Source organism: Coffea arabica, chromosome 6e (assembly GCF_036785885.1).
Source record: "Coffea arabica cultivar ET-39 chromosome 6e, Coffea Arabica ET-39 HiFi, whole genome shotgun sequence".
NCBI classification, from domain to species: domain Eukaryota; kingdom Viridiplantae; phylum Streptophyta; class Magnoliopsida; order Gentianales; family Rubiaceae; genus Coffea; species Coffea arabica.
In genome coordinates, this window is record NC_092321.1 from 57,964,129 (window position 1) to 57,978,994 (window position 14,866).

The 14,866-nt window shown below is 34.7% G+C and overlaps 1 pseudogene; it reads left to right on the plus strand.

Moving 5' to 3' along the window:
* Positions 1-5,931: 5,931 nt before the first annotated feature.
* On the plus strand, positions 5,932-8,318 carry LOC113703968 (6,7,8-trihydroxycoumarin synthase-like; annotated as a pseudogene).
* Positions 8,319-14,866: the final 6,548 nt, after the last annotated feature.

Here is a 14,866-nt window from a genome sequence, read left to right on the forward strand (position 1 = left end):
AATTATTTTAATTTTTAAAAAATTGATAAAATAATATTTTTCTTAATAAATAATAAAATATTAGGGATATATATGTAATTTTATTATTAAAATAATATATATGTATAAAATTGAACTCGTGAGTTAACATGTTGAATATTATTGAACTCGAGTTTGACTTGGTTTGCTCGAACTCAACTCAAACTTGATATTGACTGAACTCGAATCGAGTTGCTTGCGATCAACTTGACTCATGTACAACCCTAGTTGTAAAGTTGTGTAAGGTATGAATAATCCAAGAAAGAAATATTAACAATACTCTTACGTATTTATTGCACAATATTATTGTATTATAAACATTCAACTAACATATTAAATACTCTTACGCAGTTTAAATATATTGTAATGTTATAATATCCATCAACTATTGCAGTGCATCAAAAAAATTATTAAGTATTCTTTGAGATATTTATTAAAGTTTTAGAATGATTAGATATCAAGAACTATGTATATTTTTATTAATGAAATACAAAAGATACAACAATTCAAAATATTTAGTTTCTAATAAAATTCATAAATTTACCAATATAACATTTAAATCGCACCAATAAAAGTGTGGATAAAAAGATAATTCAAATATATTAAAAAGATAGAAGTTGTTAGAAGAAAGGAAAACCATAAGAAAAACCCAATGAGATTTATCTTCAATTATATAAAAAGTTAAAAGTTAAAAGTACGACTAGTTAGATGATTCTGACGAAAGCGACAGTGCCTTCAAATACGATAGTGAGTGATTAGATTAGCAAGAAAGTGAGGAATGGGCTATATATATATATATACATATATATATAGGTTTTGGGTCCAAAAATTATGCCCCAAATAAAAATGACCAAGTTTTGGCAACACTTTGCTAAGCTTAGTATAACCTTGACTGATAAATATCAAATGCCATATTGTATATTAATGTACTCAAAGAAATTATGAGATCTCTAATTCGACTTTTAACCTTTCCTTTTCTTCCTTCTCTCCTGCAATAGTTGGAGTTTGTTGAACAAAAGAAAAGTATTATATATTGTTTGTTTTATTTAAAGAATCACCACACCTTTCAAGAAATTTATGAAAAATTCTCGTGTTAAGAATCTAAATTTTTATTTTTTACTCACAATATTATTTTTTTAAAAAAAAGTATATTTTTTTAGAGAACAAAAAAGTGTGAAAGCTTGAAAAAAAAGTGTGAAAGCTTGAGTTTGGGTCAATTAGATTGGAGCTAGAAGCCTAACAAACCAAAAGGGCCGAGTGTTGCAAACAATCTTTAAGCCTGAAGGATTCTCCTCAAGCTATAAAATCAGGTCAGGTATATTTAGTTAAGCACGTCTTTGGGTTTGTAGCAGAGCCCAGGCCAGAAGCCCCAATTGAAAAGCCTGCTAACAGTAAAGATGGCGAGGTTAGCACCGGTCAACTGCCGGATTTTCGAATGGAACCACCTGCGGTGCTTTCAAATACTCCTATAGGATACACTGATTGATGTAATCCCTTACAAACATTATAGGTATGTTTACACAAGTTGACTTAGTTGATAATAATGAATCATTCTCTTACAAAAGATCATGTGCTCAAGGTTCGTTGTCGATGTAAAGAATGTATTGGTGTACAATTTATAAAAATTCATGCAAGTGATCTATGGTTCCAAATGTGAGAATTATGTTGGTATGCAATTCGTAAGAATCTATAGTCCCATATGTGAGAATTGTGTTGATTGACGATATGTAAGAACTCTTACAAGTAACCTACGAATGTGAAAGTTATATTAGTGGTTGATCCGTAATTGAAGCCGACCTATGGTAATAATCAGAGTCAAACCCACCCAAATTTTTATTTACCAAGAAAAAAGAAAACATTATAGGTGTCTGATTATTTTACTTGGTTTTGGATTCCAATTTTGAAAATTAGTCTTTTTGATCTTCACATTTGCTTTCATAGTTAGATTTTGAAATAGGTAACCCAATAATAGATTTTAGTATTTCTGATTAATTAGTCTTTTACAAAAATTGTAGCATGAACAGCACCACGCTGTTATTTCATTTAAATCTTGTAACTCCTCCATCCCCCGGGGGGGGGATCTTGCAGTTGTTTATTGCTTTGAGCAATTTGGCTTTCTTTTTTGGTTAATTTCTCACTTGACATATGGCCAAATTACTAGTTTGTCCAAACTACAACAACAGGTCCATTTGATTAGCATGATTTGCAAAAAAAAAAATTTCTCAAATATTATTTAGTTTGTATCATAAACACAATTTCCAATCGTTATTTTATTTGACATACATTATATCATAAAAAATATTACTGTATTATTTCAATTTTTTTTCCAAATAATCTCTTATCCAAATGCATCTATGTTAAATTCAACTAGTAGATGCAATAAGACGACATATTGGCCATCCATCTCCTCTTAAATTACATACCTCGTCAATTCTTGAAAAGTTTGAAAATATTAGTTATGAGATTTCCATTGCACTCATATGAGAATCAAAGCAAGTACTTCATTTTTTTATTAATTTGGTTAAAACAAGAAAGGAAATGAAAAAGTTAGCACGAAGGAGGATAGGTTGAGCAAGTATTAAAAAAGTTATCTAAAACAAGAATGAACCTCTAAACGGTTGGCATGGCAATTCCCAAAACCCTCATATTTAGAGTCCATTCTTCATGAAGCTTATATTATAAATTTGATCTGATAAAAGTCATGGGTCCATCAATAATCACCTGCTTGGTAAAAGACCATTTTGTTTTGTCAAGCATCTAAACTGACTAATTTAAATTGGACACAAATGATCAACAACCAAAATGAAGAAAAATATAAGTTGAGGGACTGAGTAAGGACATTTGAGGAAATTTACCTCACTTCCGTGTGGAAAAATCGTTAAAAAAAACTATAAATATTTCTGTTTCTAAGACTAAGCTATAAATACGTAAGTTCGAAGGTCAATTTAACATGTTGAAACAAAAGTTTTATGCAAACTATATGATATCAAATCTTTGACTTTTGCTGTAAACGAAGTCATGAAAGATACTCGTATGCAATTATTGTGATTCGAAATCATCTCTGACGAGCATTAGGTCAAGGCTGTAGAATTTATTTCTAAACAAATAGTATAATATAAACCCAGGGACCATGTGTTGGGATTCTTAACAATAAACACAATAAACAACTCAAGGGCATTTTTTTTGACCTCCCATCTTTCCCCGTTACTTTTCCACTCCCTTGCTATTAGGCCCAGAATTCAAATATGAACCTGACAGCAGAGATAGTTTTTAAAACCCTCCACTGACCATTAGACTAATCCCAGGAGATTAACTAAAGGGCATGTGTTGGTTCGTACTTCAAAATATTTTGCACGCTTCTCTCTATGGGTGGTGGTCATAGGTCAGGGGTGGGCAAAAAAACCCGTTGATCCGAAAACCCGATGAACCCGATCTGATCCGATCCGAAAAATAGGATATCCGATCCAATTTTTCTTAGCGGGGCAGATAAGGATCGGATACCCGCAAAAATCGGGTACAGATACGGATCAGAAAAATAAAAACCCGCAGGCACCCGACCCACAGGGTATATTTTATAAATATTAAAAAATTAGGGATCATTTTATAACTTTGTAATTTTTAATTCTAAGTGCAAGTGAAGTGACTCACAGCCTCATATTCTAATCCTATATGATCCACCTCTCTTCATCTTGTTTGAAGAAAGCGAATATTCTTGGTAAAACATGAACCAAATGAACAAAATGAAAAAAAAATTTGTGAAACTCTGTAATAAAAATTGTTCATCCCTTTCATCCTTTTTATTTTTATTCTACCTCCATCGATCTTTCCTGCAAATTTTGCATCAATTCAATGAAAGATTTGTGTTTGGAGTTTCAATTTTCTGTTAGCTAGATAATTTAAACATTTGTGTCTTTCACTTATTTATTTATTTGATTTATTTTATTGCAATTATGTCTCTTAAATTTGTCTCTTTTATTTAGTGTAAGAAATTATTTTTCTTTTTCATCACCTTTTACCATAAGGTCTATTCCAAAGATGTAAAGAAGTTGGGGAAGATTTTTTAAGGTTATTTTTTGTTATATTTTTTCCAAAATAAATTAGTTCTATTCAATTCTTTTCTGAATTTGATTTCACAATCGACTTATTTGGGATGCAGTCTTGTACCATAACATCCTTAAGGAAGTTGGGGAAGTTGCCAAATACTTATTATCCTTGTGTTTGTTGTGTTGTATAAGGATGAAATGTGTGAAAATGGTGATGTATTTAAAATTATTATGAAATTTCGTTTTGTTCATTGGCTATTATAATTCTAATATGTACAAAATTTATGAGATCGATTTGATTGTTGGATGAACTGTGTGAGAATGGTGATGTATGGACTTTAATTACAATATCTCTACCAATATTAATTGGAAAATCATGTTTTTTTATTGAAAAACATGTTGATATTAAGTGGAAAATAATTTTTTTATTGAAAAATAGTTCTTTTTTTAGGGGTGGGTACCCTATGATCCGCCCCTTTTTTCGGGTACCCGAAGACATTAGGAGCGGGTTAGAGTCACAAAATGACTGATCCAATTTATCAAGGTCGGATCAGTCAAATCATGTTAGGGACGGGTATCCGACCCGTGCCCACCCCTAGGTCAGTTCACGATCATGGCACATTCGGCTTTAAAATTCAGCAGTCAACCCTCAACACGAAAGATATCCGACAATATTCTACTGATTATTCTTCTTCCATCATTAGTTTTAACCCCCAAGGGTCGGTATTTTCTGGATTCAGATCTCCTACGATTGCAAGGACCGCATTATGACGTTCTAAGATTGGATCAGAGTGTCACAGCTTGACACCCGTCGTCTATTTCAAGATTCACTAGTTTTGAAATGGATGATTGAGATCGAGTAGGGCCACTTCGTTTCAATCTCAAACCATCAATTATATAGTCCGGTTTCTCTTGCAACTGTAGAGGAGCTAAATCTGTATTTTTCAAACATGATGTACTAATTTTTTGGTAAATTTTCAAAAATAAGTTCTAGCTATACATGAAAATCAATTTTAAGATATATTTAGTTTCGTATGGACAAATAATACAATAATCCTACAAAAGTTTTGTAATATCCACCAACTAATAGTTAATAATGCCTCGGGAATCATGGATACTAAATTTTAGACTAATCAAATACTCATATTCACTAACAATAGCTATTGAAATATGCCAATACGCATTATTTTAAGGGATAATTTCATAAATCCCCTTAGGTTTCTAACAATTTCACCTAACTTCCCTCTAATTTTAAAAACTATATTGACCTCTCCTGACATAATGAGTTACCAAAAATGGCCTTCACTTTCTCACTATTTTACATGGAAAGAAACCTATATTCTTAAAAGAGAAAAAAATCCAAAAAACTTGTTTGAAAAATTTTTGTGATGTTTCAAAACAATTGTCAATTGAAAAAACTTATTTGAGTAGATGCTTTGATTGTGCATTTTATTGAAATTAATTAATATAAAAGTGAATGTAAAAATCACAGTATACAGAAGGATGTGACTTTTTTCAGGCTAGTACCCTCCGGGTTTTGGATCGCTAGAGCATCTCCTTATTTTTTTCCCTGACAAAATGTGCCTTAGTATTATGATAGTAGTAACATAGATGAAATTGTTAGTGATAGTGTGGATCTAGTGGTAGAAAGAAAAGAATGTTACAAAGTTTTCTATTGCTCTTTTTTATCCCGTCTAGTTGGTAGCCTGTGGTATTGATAATGGAGATGGACTTGGTAGTAATTGTTGACGTAGAAAGATGGTAGTGTTCTTGATTTGGGCGATGGTAGTTTTTTTCCCTGCACGCTAGAAAAGAAAAGATTAAAAAAATCATGCAACTTGAAGCTCAACAAAGACTATTTAAAACCAACTTCTATGGCCATTTTCCAGCCACCTCAAGAAAATCTTCCTCCTGAAGTGATGGAGATAGTATTGATCATTGCTTTACTTTCAGCTCTTCCCATAATTTTCCTGATTCTTCTTCAGAAAAACAGCAGGAAATATTCAACAAAATCTCATCCTCCTCTCCCTGGTCCTCCTGGGATTCCAATCATTGGAAACATGCATCAATTTGATCCCTCAGCCCCACATGTCTATCTCGGGGAGCTTTCCAGAAAGTATGGCCCTCTCATGTCCCTCAAGCTTGGATCCATGCCAGTACTTGTGGTTTCTTCAGCAAGAATGGCAGAAGAAGTTATGAAAAATCATGACTTAATTTTCTGTAGCCGGCCACCTATGCTTGGCCAGCGAAAATTGTCCTACAATGGCCTGGACATCGCGTTCGCACTGTACAATGAGCAATGGAGAGAATTGAGAAAGATTTGTGTTCTTCATCTCTTGAGCTCCAAGAGAGTTCAATCATTTCGTCCTATACGCGAAGATGAGGTCTACCGAATGATTCAAAAGATATCCCAGGAATCTGCTTCATCAAAAGTAACTGACTTGACTCACACTTTATTGTCTCTCACAAGTACAATGATTTGCCGAATTGGATTTGGAAAAAGGTATGACGAGGAAGGCCAAGAAAGAAAAAGATTCCACTTTCTCTTGCAAGAAGCTCAGGCAATGTTTGTTGCATTCTATTTCTCTGATTATTTTCCTACAATTGGTTGGTTGGATAAATACACTGGGATGCTATCTCGACTGGAGAAAGTTTTCAACAAGCTTGATTTGTTCTACCAAGAACTCATTGATGAGCACCTGGATCCAAATAGGCCAACGTCAATGGATGGAGACATTATTGATCTCTTGATTCAATTACAGAAGGACAGATCAACTCCGTTTGATCTGACTGTGGATCACATCAAGGCCACACTTATGGTAATAAACTAACTCTTTAACATACTATTCCAATACAGAGTGTGATATACAGGTTCTGTTTAGTTCTTTTCTACTTGAAATTGCAATCATATCTTATGAAAAATAATGGTACTTAATATGAATACTATACAATTTAATACTGACACAAAGACAAACACAGCGTTATTTATTTGTTTTTCTATTTACATCCTTAAGTTAATTGGCACTATTACATACCAACTCCAAGTTCAAATTCTGATAGAGAGGTTGTGTTTAGGGTCTCCACCAGAATTGGATCGGATGAGAGTCATTATTTTGTCTTACACAAACGTTGATTCATTTCAATTGGATACAATTGGTCTTGATGAACAACAAGCGTTTGAATCAGCCCTTTTTTAGAAAAAAAATTTTGTAATATTTCCTAAACATAATGTTTACCTACCTCTTTATCGCCCACACATCACATTCCAAAAATTTTTCATTTTTACTGTCCGAAAATATTTCTAAATGATCTTCAACCCGAAAACAGGAAAAGTTTTAGGCTTAGGAAACTCATTGATGATTATCTTTTTTGTTTTTCAATAAACAACTGCAGAATGTATTTTTTGCCGGGACAGAAACTTCAGCAGGCATAATCTGGGCAATGACAGCACTTATCAAGAACCCTACGGCACTGGAAAAAGCTCAAAACGAAATCCAAGAGGTGCTTGGAGAGAAAAAAAATGATAGATGAAGATGATATTCAAAAGCTTCCCTATCTCAAAGCAATCATCAAGGAGACTATGAGATTGTACCCAGTTGCTCCTCTTTTAGTCCCAAGATACACAATGGAAAGTTGCATCCTAGACGGGTATGAGATCCAGCCCAAGACTACCGTTTACGTGAACGCTTGGGCAATTGGAAGAGATCCTGAGTATTGGGAAAATCCACATGAGTTCTTGCCTGAGAGATTCTTGAATAGTACTATAGATGCAACAGGGAAACACTTTCAATTGATCCCGTTTGGCTCAGGCAGAAGAGGCTGCCCGGGATACTCCCTGGGAATAGCAGCTGTGGAGCTTGCACTTGCTAATCTTTTGAACTCATTCAATTGGGGATTGCCTTCTGGAGTGAAGAAAGAGGACATTGATACTGATGTTTTACCTGGTCTTGCTATGCTTAAGAAAAATGCCCTGCGACTTGTGGCAAAGAAACGTGTGTCTTCGTAGTAAGAAAAAACATGTCAAATGGGATCAGAATGTGTAGTTCATATACAATGTACGGCCATTTGAGGGATTCTTGCTGTTTTGTTCCTCAATTTGGTATCATCATATTTGAAATGAAAGAGTTTCATACGTTTGTATTGGAAGCTCAAACCCGTAAGCCGACGAAGCTTAGAGGGAAGTTTGTATAGATAACGTCGCTTTTCCATTAACCTAAGATTGCTTTGGAAAATCATCCTTCCAGCATTTGCTATAATAACTAGTCACTTTGGTTTAATGGAATGATTGCTGTGGGGGTCTCACATCAAATGTTAGCAGAATTGAACTTCGCACTCATTTTCGATCTGCTGAAGTCGAGCACTGGAGCATATATACTTTACAAAATGGGGTGTTACCTGCGAATTATGATGCAAGTATGGAAGAAACAAATACATTAACAATAGAACGGAAAAAGGGAGTACTTACTCGTATGGCAAATCATTGAAATAAACCTTCACATATTAATTTATTTCTAGTGTTAAGTCTAACTGAGGCAGCAAGTACGAAGGTAAATTTAATATGTTGAAACAAATCTTTTGATTTAAGCAAACTGTGCTATGAAATCTTTGACTTTTTTTCGTAAATGAAGTCATGGAAGATGCTTGAATGCAGTTAGATCCTCAACTATTGGGACGTAGGAACAGTTTAGAAAACCAAACAATGTGATCCGGAATCATTTCTGATAAGCATTACGTAAAGAATGCAGAAATTATTTGCAAAGAAAATGTATTCTACAAACTCAAGGACCATGCATGGGTCAGGACATGTGAGCGGTGGGTTCATACTTCAATGCAAAAATCATTTACTTCCTCGTCACAGTGAGCAGTGGTCAGATCACGATCACGTTATGAGGTTTTAAAATTCACAAGTCAACCCTCAAAATGAATGCCATCCAACAATAATATATCATTCTCGGCAATTGATTATTCTTCTCAAATCAGTATTTTATAAATCATCATTTTATTATTATGGAATTAAAAGAGTTTTGGCCAATGGTTTAAAGGAAATGTTAGTTCAGTTTTTCTGAGAAATGCTCAGTCGAAAAAGTTGAATGAGAATATGTAGGTTTGCAAACATAGTTGCTGCTTTAGAAAGTTTGGCAAACAAGCCAACAACTTGATACAATCGTCATCCGGGAATACCAAGCCTTCTATACTAAAACCAATATAAATATATATATATATGAGAGCAGTTATTTTAATCAGAGTTGTTTTTCACTCCTACGTGGCATGCTTAATTGAACAGAACTAATGGGTAATAGGTCATTTGGATTTTACCTATATTGAATCCTATTTGGATTGTATTATATAATTAAAAATTATCACTAATTTTAAAATAACTTTAAAAAAAATTGATTTTTGACGTGCGCGGAGTATACATATACAATTAAGCTCATCCTAATCAAGTTTTACATTTATAAACTCCTAAATACCCCACACGCGATTTATCGCAAGTATACGAATCGTGAGCGAGTATAGGGTATTAAGGGTCGATCCCACAAGGAAGATTGCAATTACCGGTACTACTAAAGCTTCTCTATTATTTAGACTATCAATGAATTATAACAAATTAAAACCTACTGAAATTATGCAAGAAAATAGCAAATGAAAGCTCCTTAGGTTGTGGTATCCCTAACTACTCATGCAAGTGTTATAATTGGATCATTGAATACTACATCTATGCTAATTATGGTGTAATTTTTTTATGCATTTGAATCCTACTTTCGTAGTGAATCAATTATACTTATAACTAATCCATACCTATTCTCATGGTTATGAAAATTAGCTACAAGTTCATTTCTTCAATGAAATTACATGAAATGAATCACTAAAACTACATAAGTGCACCTCTACTTTCGTGAGTGTACTCCCTATGTTTAGCACTTCTTGAACCAGTGTTAAATCTCAATTTTCATTGTAGAAACAACACCTTAGATAATCACAATTGATGGTACCAGATTAATCATGATTTAAAGAGCCAAAGTGCTAAATAACTTGCTCAAATCGTAGCAATCAAATAACCAAACAATTAACACTAACAATCATAGAAAGTTCAACCAAACCCAAGGTATAAACTTTAGAACCACATAATGAACACAAAATCCAGAACTTGTATATTAACTAAACTTGGAATCAAATACAAAAGATAAAGAGTTTGGAAGGAATACAACCCTTGTCACATGAGCTTTCTTCCTTGCCTTCTTCATCCTCCATCTTCATCCTAATCTAGATAATAAACAAGAATGAAAAAGCTACACTACTCTATACTAAGCTAAACTAACACTAGGGAGATGAAAGAGCTACATTTCTGCAACTTCAAGCTTCTCCCGTATCTCTCTCTATTCTATTGTTGGATCCCCCCATCCATACCTTCTCTTGCAATGAATTTGGCTATTTAATGATGAATATTGGTCAAGAAATGAAGCTTTACACTTTCTCCTTACAGCTGGTAATGTTTCTCACCTGTCTAGCAACGCATGTGAGTTCGTGGAGGTAAAATTGAGTTTTACGCGTACAAAGCAGCCTTTTCTGACCACAATCCGGCCAGGAATCCGGCCACAATTCCAGCCAAATTCCGGCCGGATTGCTACAGTGACCATTTGGTCACTTCTGGTTCAATTTCCAGCTCTGCTCCGATTTTGCATCAACTTCCACTGAACTTTTCTTCATGATAAAAGCTGATTTAGCTCTTGACCAAAACATGAAACTTGTCGCCCTTTGAGTTAGCTTTTCAATGCATCAAGAATCATCTCATTTGGATCTGTGTAGGCTGATAAATGACCGAAATACCCTTGACTGCTCATTGCCCTGTTTCAACTTCGACCAAATGAAATTGGTTACTGTACTTCGGCTTTTTGACTTGGAAAACCTTCAAACTGGATTTAGATGTCTTCACCAAAGTTATATATCTATCTCTTATCTTCAAATTGGTTCAAGAATCATCTTAATCCGATCACTGTAGCTCAAGTTATAGCCGAAATACGAAAATGTGTCAAAACTGTCAAAATACACAAAATCCCACTAAAAAGTGATAAAAACCTCATTTAATCATTTAAAAGCATTTTTCACCAATTATAGCCAAAATGATTCATTTTCTTCCACTAATATAACTAAAGTGACTAAAAATAATATAAAATATCATACAATTATTACGTAAATTAGTCACTTATCAAACTCCCCCACACTTAAATCGTTGCTTGTCCTCAAGCAATCCACAAATAATCAATTACAATGATTCAAGAGGTGAAACAATATATGCACTTTGTCCAATTTAATTCCTCAAGACTTGGAAAATAATTATTATACAATTATTCAATTTACACTAAATACTCATAATATCAAGTAAAGGAAAGATAATTATACCCTAAATTCAACAAGTTAAACTTAATCTCTTACCCTAACTTAATTTTACAAATAAGCAAATCACATAGTCAATTTATAGCCTTCCTCCTCCTATAATCATCTTTTTCTCAAAATTCTATAACTAAGAGGGATTTATTCATACTAATTTTTACTTAAATAGTGAGAATGCCTTTTTACGCAAAAATCGACACTTTTAGGTGAAGATCCCCGGTTACTCAACATTTCACCTATTCAAGTTGCTATGCATACTCTTAATTCAAGTACCTTTTTACGTGAATGTCGACATTTGTAGATGCCAACCCCCGGTTACTCGGTACGAGAATCATTGGAGTAGAACAATTTTTATTTACTTTCTTTTCTTTTCTTTTTTCTCTTTTTTTTTTTTATTTTTTTTTATTTTTCCCTCATAGAAAAATATATAAAAATAATCACAGGAGGAGTATAACCTTTATCGACTGTATCAATCACTTACTTGCAAAATTAAGTAAAGAGAAGAAATCTCATTAAACATGTAAAATTATAGGCATAATTTTCCTCACTTTACCAAATATACTTTCTAAAATGTAAATATCCTAATTGCATAATAATCATTTTCAAGTTAAATGAGGACTAAACCTTCCAAAATGCACATAGAGTTTCAACACTTGGAAGAATTTAAACATTTAAAGTTGGAATACTTTAGCCCTTTTTGAATAAAAATGCAAAAATTTGAAGAACTTTTGGGCCATAGTGAAATATTGGAAAAGATTTTAGAAAAATTTTGACAGAGTTTCTCCTTATAAATGGATGAAAACTTCCTGCCAACGAACCCAATTTCAAGCAATTATCCACATGGCAAATAATTCAAATACAATTCCAACATTTCTAAGGATTTAAATCCACAAAATATCATCACCTAGCAAGTAAATGCAAGTTCAATATTTTCCTCCCCCACACTTAAACTTCACATTGTCCTCAATGTGAGAAAAGGAAAATAAATCAAGAGTAAAAGAAAATACTGCTCAATTGAACTTGCGCAATCCGAATCCATGTCCAAGTGATGAATTTCCAACTTTTAGTAGTCCGAATCACTATCACCACAATAGAGATAAAGATCACTTGGATTAGTTCACACAAAAGAAATAAAGAAAATCACTAAAAAGGTAAACATCACAAGTACTACGGAAAATAAAAGAAAAACTAGTGGCAATGTCACGAGGTGACGAGCACTCCCTCAAGTAGTCGCTTGGTCAGGTGACGATGGTGGAGTCGGAGGAGCTTCAATACCCAACTTGGTCTCGATGCGACGAAGACGCTCGGAGTTCCGTTTGTTCTCTTGGCGGCTCTTCTTCACCTCAGCCTCGACGCAAAGCAGTTTATCCATTATTTTCTTCAAAAACGACCGAGTGTCCTGAGGTGAGGATGGACGACGGGAGGAAGACGGCTCAGCTGAGACCGGTGGGGTGGTTGTTTCAACCCCTTGAGTTTCTTCAATTCGTTCAATTTCAGCTTCTTCCTGCTGCCGGATGTCTCCTTGAGCACCTCCTTGAGTCGAGGGACCACCTATGTCTTTACTCTTCAAAATAAACCTGCAAAAATCCAGTGTAAAGACATCCTTCTTCTTGAGACCCGTAGGGATAGCGTTAGAAAAATCCACTCCAGCCCTTTGAAACTTCAAGGTCAAAAACCGAGGATATGGGAAGGCATGTTTGATGTCGTTACTGCGAACCACAGCCCACATGTGGTTGGTGATAATGCTTCCCAATGGAATGCCTTGGATGTTTCCTAAGCCATGCTCCATTTTATCCAAGAAATAGATGTCGCTTGTGTGCGCCTCATTGGTTCCACTCGCCCTCGGAATAATGTTGGAGGAAAATAGATAAATAAGAAGACGTTGCGACTCCGGAAATGACGAAGTCAATACGGAATATCGCCCAGTCGTCCTAGTAGCTTTATACTCAACCCCCAAGCGTACAAGTGCCTCTAGCATGTTCCAAGAGTCCAAATCGTTGGGTTTGAAGGCTTTCTTCAAATCTACCTTGTACCCCACATCAGAAACATGAAGATAGCTTTCCAAATCAGCTCTATGGACTTGAACTTTTCTCCCTCGCACTGTACTAGTAATCACCTCCGTGTTGTATTGAAACATCTTTTTGTCCTCCACATTCGCATAGAATTCTCGGACAAGCTCCTCATAATAGAAATTTGGGATGTTAAAGAAGTTTTCCCATCCCAATTTGGCAAAGGAAGCCTTGAGATGGTAGACCTCCTCAACATCCGGAGTGACATCTTTCTCCACCAATACCTTAGCTCCCCTCCTAACATTGTACCAAGCTTCATTTTTGACAGAGGTGAAGCGTGACTTATCATATGGGACTTCCTCCTCTTGTTCCCCTTGCGCCTCTTGTTCCACTTGTTGTTGAGTCTCCTCTCCGGATGATGGCTCGTCTTGAAGCGCAAGGCGTCTACTCGCTTTTCTTTTCAAGCGCGGTCGGGAAAATACGAGACTGAACATATTCAGCATTATCCAAGTACGGCCCATTTTAACTTGGGCTTAATTTTTTGTACCCATATCAAACTAAGCCAATCTATGTAGAAGGCTTGGACCTAGTTACATATATTAAAAGGCCTGTCTCTTACTATATGTAGAGGACAAATTACTTGTTACCTGCATGCGGTTTTACATAATGTCAAATGAACTTTTTAGAGTTTTAAAATGTTCATATAACTCCTATGATTTTATATAAATTTTAAGGTAGAAAAAAACGGAATGCACGGCCAATTATGGCATTTATACCAAACGTATTTTAAGAGAGCGTGTGATAAAGTTTTAATATTTATGTAACACCCTTATGATTTGTATAAATATTCACGTTACTTCTTGTAATTTTTATATTTATCTACATAATCTCCTTATGTTTTTATACAAGGTTTCAGGGGAGGGGGGAGAGGAAAGGGGAAGGAGAGGAGGAAGAGGAAGGGAGGAGGAGGAAAGAGGGAGGAGAGAAAGAGAGAGAGGGAGAAAAGAAAGAAAGGGGAAAAAAAAAAGAGTCACCGGCCCCAATGCCCGCACCGGTGGAGTGGCGGCCGGTGGCAGCCGTTGGTGGAGGTGGTGGTAGATTGAGTTGTGGAGAGGAAGAAGATAAAAGACAAGAAAAAAAATTTTGTTTGTGTTTGGGCATTTGAGCTATGCATTTTAAAAAATTTGGGGAGTTTGAAATTATTGTAATTAAAGTTGTTAAAAATCTTGTAGAAAAAAAAGCTAGGCAAAAAACTTGGTTCCAAACAGACAATAGAATATAAGTATACGACTAGGAGCAAGTCACAAAACAAACTAAACACAAGGAGGGAAGAAAAAAAAGAGGAAATTCCACAACCAAAGAATACATGGTCCCAAGTATTTAGATGCTAGCACTTGACATTTG